This window comes from Bombus flavifrons, chromosome 8 (genome assembly GCF_040668555.2).
Source record: "Bombus flavifrons isolate JBK064 chromosome 8, iyBomFlav1_principal, whole genome shotgun sequence".
NCBI classification, from domain to species: Eukaryota; Metazoa; Arthropoda; class Insecta; order Hymenoptera; family Apidae; genus Bombus; species Bombus flavifrons.
Genome location: NC_138449.1, coordinates 8,971,639 through 8,985,126, shown reverse-complemented (window position 1 = coordinate 8,985,126; position 13,488 = coordinate 8,971,639). Strand labels below are relative to the sequence as shown.

Sequence of the window (13,488 nt, the reverse complement as noted above, 5' to 3'; positions counted from 1 at the left end):
GGGAAACACCTCCAGTAGTGGGGATAAACCATGAACAATTAACGGGCAGATCCTAGCGAACAATTATAGAGTCTCTACTAAATCACAACACCGTTTGCAATTCAAATAATATGTGAAATGCAGGTGAACAATGATGCTATTTCTATAATTTTCATATACAAACTCATCTGAATATCAATATTGTTTTTGACTGCTATGATGACATAATAATAAAAATAGCCGATATATTTAAGAAAGTAAGGATACTGTGTGGGTTTGCCTTAATCCCGAGTAACTGCATATTACTCTGCAGGAGTCATATGATAGTAAGTTAATCAAGTGCATAGTATTAAATTCCTACGTATAAAATTATACGATATATTTTTCTTTTTATTTTTAATTTTCATGATAGTCATTTATGAAAAGGGCTTCGTGACGCAAGTAAGACACGATAAATACATATTCAGGAATAATTTCCCGAAAGCAGTGATAGAATATTTAATTTAATTATCGGCTCAAATAAACGGAATATAAGAACCTGAATTACATTAAATATTCTGGGCGTGCCGCGGGGTAGGCCGGCCGGAAAAATATACATATATATATATATATTCCCTAGTAATTCCAGCCTTGCACACGGCGGAGGCGTACGTAGCGAAATCGCGAAGGATTCTGAAGCAAACGTGGAAAGTTGTTACTAACTGGAAATATGATACTCGGGCATTGCCGAGAAGTGTATTATCGCCTGCCACGAACTCTACATATTACTCAACTTTCGAAGTTCCGGCTGTAGCGGTTCCAACTGATAGCAGTTTAGAAAATAATCAGTCGAGCTATGTACCAACGTTCTCCTTTCGAACGGGTCGAGTAGTACGCGCGACTGCGTGACTAATCGTCTCTCCTTGGTGTAGCTCGTTAAACCCTTTGATCGACGAGCAAATTTTTCAGCCCTTTGCCCTTTTAATATCCCTTCTATCCCGGTGCTTCCGACTCTCGTCCTCCGCGACCGTTTATCGTCCACAGGTCTCCGGTTGTATCCGTTAACAACTGGCGATCACATAGAATTACGCGCCGAAAGGGAAGCCCGCAAGGGACACGATACAATTCCGCGGGATTTCGATGGTCCACGGATATCTGGTCTCGTCAGATCGATCTGATACGACGTTTAGTCTTGGAGCGCGCGCGCACACATACACATTCTCGGATGGGTCAGTAATTAAAATGAAATTCCTAAAAAAGAAACCGGTAGCTAGCCCCCCCCCCCCCGTAATGGATACAACGCAGCAGGGACCATCATAAAATTTTACAAATGAGCGTACCGAAGTGGTGGCTTACGGAGAACGGCACTGGGCAGGGGTAGGGGGCAGGACAGAAATAAAAAAGTAGATAGCAAAAGCGAGAACAAAAAAAGGACACTCCGAACACAGCTACATGCCGCTGCTGTTGTTAGTGTCTGCTCGTCCTCCACCTCCATCATTTCCTCCTCCACCTCTTCCTGCTTCGTCTCCACCTCCGCCGTGCTGCACTCGTACCGCAGATACAAACAAACAGCGGGTCATACAGGCGAAGTAACAAATGCCGGACATTTACATTTAGCAGCGAGGGTGGCCTTCTCTCTTTCTTCATCTCTCTGCTTTTTTTCTCTTTCTTTCTCCTTAACGTTATTCCCGCGCCATTCGGTCCGCTTGTTCTCCGTTGTGTTCTTTCTTTTTTCGCGTGTCCTCTCCCCCTCCCTTTTCCTCTTTCTCTATTTCACCTATCTGGTTTCGCTTTTCCCCCTCTATCCCTCTCTTTCTCCCCCTTATTCGCGGGTTGAACGCGTCTGGTAACGAGAACGCGCGTGTGTGCAGGTTGCATTATGTACGGTGGCTCCGTACAGTCCACGGTTAACACAGCGTCGGCCTTCCTGGCACTTGCAAATTTTCCGCTTTTAAATGTTAATTTCAGCGTAATCGATGGTACTCGCTGGGCCGGGCTACCAGCATGCTCAGTCTGACACCCTCTGCCCTTTCCGTCCATCGAGCCTCACCATCGTAGAACATACTGGTCCAACGCGGTTGCCCTTGTTAAGCGGCAAATCGATAGAACTAAAAACCGTTGGATGTACTCTGTCAATGCAAATTCCGTCGAAGCAATATTTTTGCACGGCTCATTCAGTGGGTAATTTTAGAAAATTTGTCGCGGAGGTATAAATAAGTTGCGTACATGAAAATTTGCTGCGTCTTTGCAGTGTATGTCCTTCTTTTAACAATAGAATTTCACATATTTCAGCTTAGCTAAAAGCTCGCTAGCGACCAGGTTCAAAACATACGATTTTCTTCGTTTCGTTCTCGTTCATTTAACATGTGATTGAAATTACGACACATAATTAGAATTCTATACGAAATATACAATTGTCTATTAACTTCTTGAAAAGTGCAAATACAGCTACGAACCTTTCGTAAGTACGACAATTCAAGAGAAATGTGAAAGGTCATAGAATACCAAAGTGGACTAGCATCGAGGGAGTTGAATGAAACAGATGATGCTATTATGATCAAAATAGTATAAATATCTAGAATAAAGGAAAAGTATATGGTCTAGATAATCTTGTCCTATGGATTATATTCATTCGCGTATTATTACGTAGCTCTAATTGTAATCATTCAGCACGGTATATAACGTTGAACTAACTCATGTAGATACAGCTCGTATTTTAAAACTCCCGTTATAACATTAATAATGTATCGTAAGCACGCATCAAAATTTAATACGGCTGAGAAATATCGCTGATAATTAGCGTCATAAAACGAACAACATAGGATAATCTCGATGTGGTTACACATTCAAGAGCGGCGCAACGACACGGATAAGTTCCAATAGCTACTTGCGTAATTGTTAATCGAATCAACATTATAAGTGGAAACGTGACAGAAAATTGATGAGCACGACGTATGCAAGTTGGTAGGTATGCAAAACAGAATCTGGCTAATACTGACAACCGACCTCTACTCATTCAGCGAATTACAGATGTGCTTCGCTGGCTGGTAACTACGAGTGTCCAATTACTTCCTGTTAACCGTCCGATTGTCGTCCATCGCCATGCAATGATACTTCTACCTCGAAATAAGCCGTGCTGCGGGCCAGTCACTGCCGCCGACATTCTGCTTAATATAATTACGAAGTATCGATCCTATCCGGTACAAGCGACAAGAGAGAGAAGAGGATGAAGGATTGCTAAACGTTATGGATAATGTCATTACCTAATTCAAAAAACGCGCGTTTCATCTGTTACTCTTGAAATGACCTTTCTGTCTTCATCGTCCAAATTCGCATCTTCAGTAGTAGTAGACACTGTCGTAGTATAGACATTTTGTAAAGGGAAGCATATTGGCCTTGAGATTTCGAATGAATTTCAGGATAATGCGACTCCATTGGAACTTCTTACGTTCAGGTTCAATTGTTTCGTATCTCATTCAGTAGTGTCTTGTATAGTGTTAGAGTTCTATAGTGCTTTTGTTATCGCAGTTTCTGTATTATAAGATATGAAAATCAAGATACAGTTTGATGGAGAAAAAGTGATCCTTTATCCTCGATAGAAGTGGAATTGCACGAAGCAAAGTCTAGGACAAGATGAGATTTCAAAATCCAACTTCTTACACTCGATTATAAAACATTACCTGATTCGTACTGACAGAGGGTCACTAAACACACTTTCATTATAGGCTCCACAGCTATATACATTTTTTACGGATATTAGTCCCGAACGCTTGTTTTGTTTCTCGAATAAAAGTATTAAAGGCCAGATTTGTAAAATAACCTTCAATACTCAACGATATTTCGCAATATAGGTACAAAAGAAAAGTAAAGGACAGTCACGTAACATTAACGTATCTCACGTAACTTTTACTTTCTTCTGGTACATCGATGAATTCGTTAGCTCGTTCAGCCTCGTTGTCCAACGAGGCATCGCAAGGATCGAAGTTTCTCATCGACATCGCAGCGCATAAAGCAGCTAGGAAAGTTGAAAACAAAGTGGCAGTACGAAATAAGGCGGCATAAAGCAGGGGGTGCACGGGGTTGGCGGTTAGAAGGGAGAGTACGCGGGCAACACGCGAGGATAAGAGGGTTGGGTAGAGGCGGAGGGACTCGTTATGCACGAAACGCATTACTTTTATCTCGAGCAAGCCGAGAGTGGCGCCGAATTGCAATCAATTTTTTGTCTTTCTTTCTCAGCCCCACTCATCGTTCACCCTCTTCTTCCTCTGCCTTCTTCTCCCCTCCGCCCAACCGGCTCTCTCATTTTATCCGCAGTCCACTCAGTTCCATTCCTTTTGGTTCCGTTCTGAACTGATCCGTGCCTGGCCTGGGCCGTGTTTCGTTCGTTCGTTCGCTCATTCGTTCAGGATGGCTGGCTGGCGTTACCCCGTGCAACCGGAATTTGCATCCCGAATCCCACTATTTGCATTTCAATTCCACGAGACTCTCGCCACCGCCGCTGCCACCGCCACTGCCAAACGGCGGCTACAAACATAAATACGAATTCAAGGGTCCACAAATGACTATATCTCGCATAACTTCACGAACGATTCTGTGTATCCTGATTAGGTCCGGTTACCGCGGACTATACCGTTTCCTGTTCCACTTACGTACGCCACGGGATTTTGGAATTCCAAGAACCGAGCCGGGATTAAATCGCCCACCGCTGCTACCTCTTTTCCTTTTTTATCGCTTAATATCGGTGTTATACGTTTTCTTCGTTGCATAGTTATAATATATAACTGCGTATTCCATCGCTTTGAAAGAGATTTTTATCTTCGGCGAAAAAATGTTGTATGCAAGGGACAGTTGAATAGGCTCATGATCGACTGGAAATGAAACAGTAATTGAAATAAAGCCAAGGTGTGCTGTGTTTTTTCTTTTTTTCCAATTTATAGCTGAATGAAAGTACGGTTGCCTGGTCGTTGAATTACACGCTGAAATTTATTTATCGGGAATTCTATTAAAGTTTAATATAGCGTGTATTTAAAATAACTGTGTTTCCGTTGCATTTGCTTTTGCATTTATATACCTTTATAATGACATGGTTGAAATACACGTATTATACAGAATAATGCTTCGGAATTTTAACAAAAAGGGAACAGTCTCTAGTATACTGTCATGAATATTGCTCGTATCTTCGCGAATTTCCGTCTATTAAGAATACTAAAGGTGTTGGAAGGGTTGATCTACCAATAATTAAAAGTTCAATCAATATGGTAATTATTATATCTTCAAAATAAAATAATTGAATTACTATTTACCGTAGCATCCTTTTAAATAGTAAGATTTGTTATGGAAAAATTTTTTTAAGTAATCGTAATTACTTCATCGAGCAATCAATTAAATTATAAATGAAAATAATTAAATAAAGTGTATTTTCAGTATACACTTATTGCATATATTCCAAACATATTATCGTCTCTACAATTAATAGGATTGAACTGATAATATAGGATAACAAGGATAATAAGATAAATCATAACAAGATAAATCATATAACAGCGCATCATTAAATTAATCTGCTCAGTCATTAGGGTATATGAAAAAGAACCTTTGGTGAAGAATACGATGAGTTTTACCCAACTTTACCTTTTCAATGATGCAATTACACTTACGCCGTATATAAGCAAACTTCTATGGGAACATGAATAATTGAAATAGTTGCAAGAATTAATTACAAATTTCATCTCCTTAAAAAGTGTATGTATTATAAGAAATGAAAAATGTTATAAGAACTAGATTTGTCAGATCTGTTAATTATATAACTTTTTTACTCTATCGCCTCTATAAAGAAATGCAGAAAATAATGAAACACGTCCCCCGTAACCAATATAATTCCAAAATATATTTAAACGATCGCCTCAACGACGAATATTAAATAGACGCCAAACAATGACCATAGTAAAACAAAAATCACGTCGGTATCTAGAACAGAATGAATAACGTTTATTTCTAGGCTACTGTAACGTTGTTTCGCGCGAACAAGTTTTCCGTTTTGGAAAACGGGACCCCGGCATAATCCGGCGACCCGATCTGAAAATCCCGCGTGCACCGAACGTTGATGGCCGCGATCGAACCGCGTCCGATGGAACTGTTGGTCGCGTCGCGGCAAAAACGTTAATGCGACGTCTTCCCCAACGTGTGCGCCTCGAAGTACATCCGGTGATTTATCTACGCTGATACACGATAGTAGCCGCGTACACCGCATCAGTGTAACTAACCCCTTCACTCTGGAGAGCCCCTAAGGCGATGCTCTCTTCGACGCTCACGCTCGGATCGATCACATGTGCAGCGGTGTCTCTTCTCTCCTTCTATCCAGCCGCTGGTATCCATCGGTCTCTCTTTCTCGTGCATCAAGTTGGTCGATCGTGATCGTCAAAGGGTCGCTCACTCGTAATCAGTCGTGCGAGGGCTCACGCACGTCCTATCGCGACTATCGGGGTCGTTAACCCCCCACCCTCTAACCGTTCAACCCTCCACCACCGCCACCTCCATTTCTACCTTCTTCGCCATCACCTTCTCAACCTCCTCCTATACCTTGCTAACCTCCGACCCTCCTCTTCGACCTTCTCTTCCTCCTCCTCCTTCACCTTCTCTACCTCCACCTTCTCTTCGTCGAACGATGCACGATCTCTCTGCAACAACATGCAGGCCCTCGTTCAAAGGCGTTGCCTGTGCTCTGAAACCCCGTTTCACGGGCAGCTGGATCTCAGGTGAGACGTGAACGGACAAGAGAAAATACGGGGATACAGCAAGAAGGAAAATAAGGATCGTGCAGCAGGTACTCGTGCGTGTCGATCGCTTTTCTGGATTTTGAATCATGACGCTTGCCTCCCTCGGCTGCTGCCTTCCTCTTTGATCTTTAGACACGTCGTTTATCGACGAGATCGTTATTTAGTTCTTTTCTCTCCTTGATCGAGACGAATCGAGAAGATGCACCGCGACTAGAGACGAGCACGGTTATGGGTTTTATTAAACGGGTGAGCGAATTTCTACGAGCGCGCTATAATCACGATGGCTATCAAAGTTTATCGTAGTTATCGGTCAATAATTAACCGTATTATTGCCAGGTCATCAAATTCGGCTATCGCGAGCCATTAATAGCTCGCCGATTTAGGTCTAGCTGCAAATTTTCCGTTATCTCCGTAATATGGAGTTTAATTTGCTGTTTGTGTTTCGTAGTGGTATCCTCGTTAGGCGTTCGTTACCGTGTTATTTTCGTCTTTAATGATAGTTATATATAGAGATGATTGTGTAGACTGAAAGCTTAATGAGTACACGTATTAAAATGGAAGATTATTGGAATAGAGGATTTACCGATGAAGAATTAACGAGACGTAGAATTATTGGAGGATGGTTATTGATTCTAACTAATTTTAATTATTATATTCTCTTTCAAAAAATATTAATAATTCATTAAGGATGTCTAACGTTCCATTAGAATAAGTAATCTTCTTTTTTCTAATGACACTGTTGAAGTTTTGTTTAGAGTGATACATACAGTTGACTTCAGAAAGTTATAGATAGTTTTAATAAATAAATTTGATTAGAAAGTATATGAGAATTTAATATTTACACCTGTAAATCTTTACATCGATCACTGAACGTTACGAACATTCACAAATGTTGAGCGTCACGTGATTCTGTTTTCCCATTTTCCCTCTGTTGCTTTACGAGGAAAAACGACCACAGTGAGACACCGAAGACACGGCTAGTAGATTGCAAATGAGAGCTTTCGCAGTAGCTGTATGTATTTCTTTACTGAAGATTTTAATCCCGCGGGCAACGCGATGCCGGTTTAACGTCCAGAGATTCCAGTGCTCTCTACGTTTTGCCGCTTCTTTCGCGATTATCCGTCTTTCACCTTCCTCTCCTTAGTCTGTTTTCAATGTGAACATTCTCTTCGCGGTCCGTTTGGCGCGAATAAAATATTCACCTGTACCGTAACTTGGATTATCTGAGTTCGGATTGCTTGCGTGTAGAATGTCAGAATGACAATGCGCGAATTACCTTGTTCAAAATCTATCGCGCGTATTACAGTACGTTTATAATATACATTTGTCTTTATGAAAATTGACACATGCACAAGCTGAATTATTTAAGAACGAACGAGGAAAGACATTGAAGTTTGAAATAACTGCGGACACAGAGTCGCCGTTGTAACTCATCCTTTCTTCTCTCGATGAATCGTTGTCGCGGTGGAAATTGATTGATGAAACGAGAAACGGGATGGAAGAGAGAAATGAGAGAAACTGAACGTTGGATAAAGGATGTCACGCATAGAAAGCATTAATTGCGAGAGATAAAAACGTTTGAACTTACAAGTAAAGGGTATATGTTAAACGATATATTTTATTTGAACTGATTTTTAACTGCCTCTCAGGAAAAAAGGATTTAAGGAAAAATAACTAAAACGTCAAATATTGTTAAACGTTTGTTAAATAATATCTAGTAAATAAATGCATCTACTATTTCTGATTTATATGACTACAGTATTAGTATGGTATACGGTAGTACATACACGATCGAAAGAGAATTACATCCTTGATCCTATACGTTGATTGGATACGAAATTCTTGACATATCGGTTACATCGAAATTGGTAGATCAATGATCACTGGTAATCAAGAAGGTTACGTGGCTCTCGTTACTAATCAATGTAATGGAGTACGACGAACATCTCGCATAACAACGACGATGTCCGGGCTGCTGTAATTGCTTTCGATTGTTGCTTATATGTATATGGAATATTTGGCTGGAACCAGAGACACGTTATTATTGTAAACACGAGCAGGGATATACGAACTATGAAACGAGGAGCGTTTAGCGGATATCCGTTTCATCTTCGCTTGATCGAATTAGATCAAACCACTTATTATGTGCCTGAAATTTTTTATTGCGGGAATAAATAGTCAGAAAATTAACGTTTTATATGTTTGCATAAAAAGTCATCTCAATACAATTCGATCGAAAGGAACATCGAATGCAAACGATTGACCCCTTGACATATTTTGCATGACGTGTTTGTATGACAAGATATGTAAGTAAATTGAATCTGTGTGACTGTAAAATTTTCCAAGGGTTACTGATAACTTTACTTTGATTGAAACCTTTCAACAACACAAGAGAGACAATAAGAGAGAAAGAGAGAGAGAGAGAGAGAGAGAGAGAGAGACGTCGTATAATCTCATTGGCCTTCGTCATCTGTACCATTTAGAGCTTAAATTACACGATGTCATCAAATACAGGACAGTATAAGTCGAACAGGGATTGCGTATGTTTGAAAATATTTAAAACTTCTCCCGGGCGTTTAATTAGGACACGTTCGCCCGAAGTTGGCAGAATTATGTTTCTACATCGCTTAGCAAATATTACTCTGCACAATCCCTTCATAAATATTCCAGAACCGCGATAAACTAACATATGAGTTCCTTCGATCAAACTTAATCTGTGCAACTCGCGAATTCTCTTGGCGTTAATTAATTCACACGCACGCGAATGAAAGAAAAAAGAACGGGCAAACTAGGAAGGTAAAGGAGAAGAAAAAAGGAAAAAAAAAAACGTTGACGATAAAGAAACGCACCCAGAAGTATTTTAATCATTCGTGACAGTTCCGCGTAGGTGACGGTTGCACGCAAACTGCATGAAACGTTCAGAAATGTGTTAGGCTGGAATAGCGCCGGAAATAAAGAATTATCGAGCGTTTCAGTCATCGCGCACGAGTAATCAAAACGATCGTATTTTCTTCGACACAATTCAAGTGTTTACGAGTTTTCCACGACACGGCTAACCTTTGTCTACGAGATATATTTCCTAGTTTGCGAGACCTGATATCTCCTGTGGGACAGAGACTGTGGACAAGCACCTGCTTGCTCCCAAGATGGTCTTAACACAATACCGGCTGCGCTCTGCTAGTAGCTGGCCTGGTTCAAATAGCTCATTGCACGACGCTAAACTACCCGTGCAAACGGTAAACTCAAATAAATCATGAACCTCTGAAGAGACTTCGGGATGCGTTCATTAAAAAATTCATCGAGTCGCTCGCCATTGAATCGTGGTAACAGTCGGAGCAGCAGCTGGCTGCGTGACGAACGAATGCCATGGGAATTCCGTCGAACGGCCGTAATTGGAAACTGATTTGTATTCCGAGCTTTAAGATAATCACACGTTGTAATAGGTATTCACGCGGCAGCTTCTAATTAATTGCCGGTCGTGTACGCGTATCATCTGTAATTGTTTACCTTCGTCACTTTAATTATTAATTATAACGAACAAGCTGCCAGGCAAGTTTCATTTAATTGGATACGTCCACGCTCAATATGGAGTTACTCGGGGAAGTGGAAGCTGGGTCTTGCAAAATTTTTTGTATGTAAACCAATTAATGGCTGCCGTTAGGTGGAATTTTATGCCACGGGATGGAACATAATTCGCTTAGCAGAGGAAGAAGCGCGGGCGAACACCGCGTATATACAAGAACATAGGAGGAATGCGTGTTTACGCGTGAAGTTCACTGGCCCTGACAGAGCTTCGCTGGGTGGCAGGATCGTTGGCGACCTATTCGAAATCACACTTTTTCAGGCGCCGTTTCAGCAGGTAACCTGCAATAACCAGATAATAGTTAGCCGAGATCCGAATTTATTTCGTCAGTGCACAGTTGGCTTTCAGCGTTCAATGATAATAGGATAATCGATGAAACTGTCACCTCGTACAAGAGGCGGTCCGATAGGCGGGATTCTGGCGTATTTCAACGAGACAAACCGAAGCCACAGTACGCAGCGTTAAATAATTGCTTGGTATCCGTTCGATTCTCGAGGGTGATTCGAATGGCGGGATTGTCGATGAACCGGGGTGAAGCGAGGCTGCTCGAAATGGAAAACCACGAAAAAAATTGAAGCAACAAAGAGACCGAACAGAAAGAGGGCTGGGTGAGAGGGCGGGAAACGCGGGAAAGAGAGCGACACGAACAGAGGTAGGGGTGAGGTAGAGCGAGAAGGAGAGGGGGTGGGATATCAGGTTGGAAGAACAGAGAGATCGGCGATAAACGAATCAACGATCGTCAGCCACAGGCTGACCGCCGACCGCGCCCCGACGCTCTGCGCCAACGAGAAATTGAAAATGGAAATGTTTAATTGCCCGAAAACACGATGCCGCTCTCCACCGCGTCGTTTTATATTTTTCGCCACTTCTACGATGCCGCCGTACGTACCGATCGTGTGTTTTACCAAAGGATTCGTTTGTTTATTGCGGACAACGGAATCTTTTTGTACTTTAAATGGCAACATATCTTTCGTATTTATAATTGAAACGTTGCTCGTTCATTAACAGGGCATGATATGTTTGGCGCGTTACTGAAATTCCATTGAAGTGTTGTTAAGTAGTATCGGTTCATTTCAATTTCGATATAGTGAATGCCAGTATATAAAGCATTATAATTCCGTATTTATAAAAATATTTATAATAGCAAAAAATGTTAATAATGTGGAAGTGATAAATATAAATTGTTATTTCCCATTCGGCATATTAGAATTACGTTTTGGTATAACATAACTATTATATTCCATTAAAAAGTATAACATCTGATCGTTCTCAAGTATATACATGTATATATACACCTTCGTATAAAGTAATTCTATACAAAAATATTCCTTTTTCTTTGTATACCTTTTACGTTGCTCGTATAATTCAACAATTTTATGTAAGAAAGAATCGAGAATCGATTAAAATTATATGAACAGTACATCTACGAAATCAATTCAACAAAACGTAAATTGAACTCAAACACGGATCAAATCATGAAAAAAATCAAAGTCTCTACGTTACATCCCCTTGTTGTTCCCATTCAAAGAACTGGTCATTAATCAAGCGTGAAAGTAGTTTAAGTATCCGTTGTGCGTTTTATATCGCGTTCCAGTGTTGCCAATTTCTACAAGTTTGATCGAGAATTTATCCGTTCTATCATCCACGGATAATAGATGGGAAACGTTGGCCCGTTGCATCGTGATAAATAGGATGCAAGGGTAGCTGAAGAGAATCGATGGAAGACGTCAGACAAGATAGAGGGCTTCTCGAGAAATTGCCATAGACACGGAAATGTGACGAAGGCTGACGAAGCCCCTCTGAGCTACGGATAAATACGGATGTCTTATTATTTCCTCTTGGAGAGCAACAGCTATGACGAGCGACCGGATGTTGGGATCAAACCCCTTGTACTTTCTCTCTTAGCGCCAAAGCGTGTCACGTTGTACCGAGTAGCATTCGGGTTAATTAACCGCCGCAGAAAAGCTCGTGTTTCCCTGCAGTTTAGGCGTGCCTGATTTGCATGTAGAAGTTCATATCGCGAACCACGGGGTCGTTGGAACGTTTTTGTATAGGCGAGAAAAGAAATCTCTAGACGAGTATGCCTGATATCTGCCTCGTTGCTTAGAAGAAAATTATGACCGCCTTTTTCGTAAATTTTCGTAATTTACGGTGAACTGAACTTGAATTTCGTTGGGAAATTTGAATACCACTAGGGCCGCTTTTAGGTAGAACCTATACTATAATGTATAAAGGGTAATTTGTGAGAGGTGATAAAAAAAATTACCGAAATAAACAGGTACGCGGATGGTGATCGAGCATACAAAGTTGAAAATTAATTCGGAGAAAATGTGAAAGGTTCTGCAATTTGTTTTATTATCACGAAGATGTAATATTTCGAAAATACAGAATAAAATGTTTCACCCTGTAGCTTCGTTTACGAGAAAATCTAGTTTGAAAATTCATGAGGCACGTGTACGTTTAACTATCTCCTCCAATTCCTCCGTTCGTTTCAATTTAGTCTGATAATTTGTGAGACGAATTAATTAAACTATTTGAAAAGTGTACAGTATATGCGCTTAATGATCAATACAAACACAGATGATATAGAAATGTAATCAAACGTATATAATAGATTTCCAATCTTGATTTTCTTGAAACCTGAAGTCAAACATATTTATCGTAAATTTTCATAAAAGAATTCTTCCTTTATACATTTAATATCATTGTTTCGATCGTTATATAATGAGTTATATGTGGCACTTTGCATATAAGGGAACCTATTTTTAATTCTTTAACGAAGATACCATCAAGCTTGGCTATATTATCATTGGTTTATCTGCAATATTTACCTACCATGTTGGCATTGCAACATGTTTGTCTAGTACAAATAATATATCTTTATCAATAAAAAAACTTAATTACTCGTACAATCCGCAAATCCACGCTAACTGAAAGATCATTTTTATTTCTTTCAACAAATACTCGCACATCCCACGCAGCTAAAATAACCGATGTCTTTTTATATAACTGTATATTTAATAACACGGTGCAACATACGAGTTTACGCTAGAATTTGAATTATAAAGTAGCACAGAGAACTGGAAAAAGTGGGCGAGATTTTTAAACACGTTGCTTTTTAAGGGATTCGTTTTAAATTTACACTTAGAGAGCATTGTTCAAAGGAGAGAC

The 13,488-nt window shown here is 40.3% G+C and overlaps 1 protein-coding gene and 1 long non-coding RNA gene across 25 annotated transcripts in view; one reads left to right on the top strand and one right to left on the bottom strand.

The window, feature by feature from the left end:
* The window catches only part of LOC138182723 (nucleolysin TIAR), a 585,490-nt gene that overhangs the window by 10,426 nt on the left and 561,576 nt on the right, over positions 1–13,488 (top strand). The window lies entirely within an intron of this gene.
* Positions 1–13,488, bottom strand: part of LOC138182727 (uncharacterized) — a 482,518-nt gene that overhangs the window by 129,430 nt on the left and 339,600 nt on the right. The window contains exon 4 of one of the 18 annotated variants that reach the window (XR_011173872.1): positions 2,388–6,635. The exons of 16 other annotated variants lie outside the window; for them this stretch is intronic. This is a non-coding gene — a long non-coding RNA (uncharacterized LOC138182727). Of the gene's footprint in view, positions 1–2,387; positions 6,636–8,387; positions 10,599–13,488 lie in introns of those variants that run through there. One more of the 18 variants, XR_011173873.1, reaches the window with a different exon arrangement.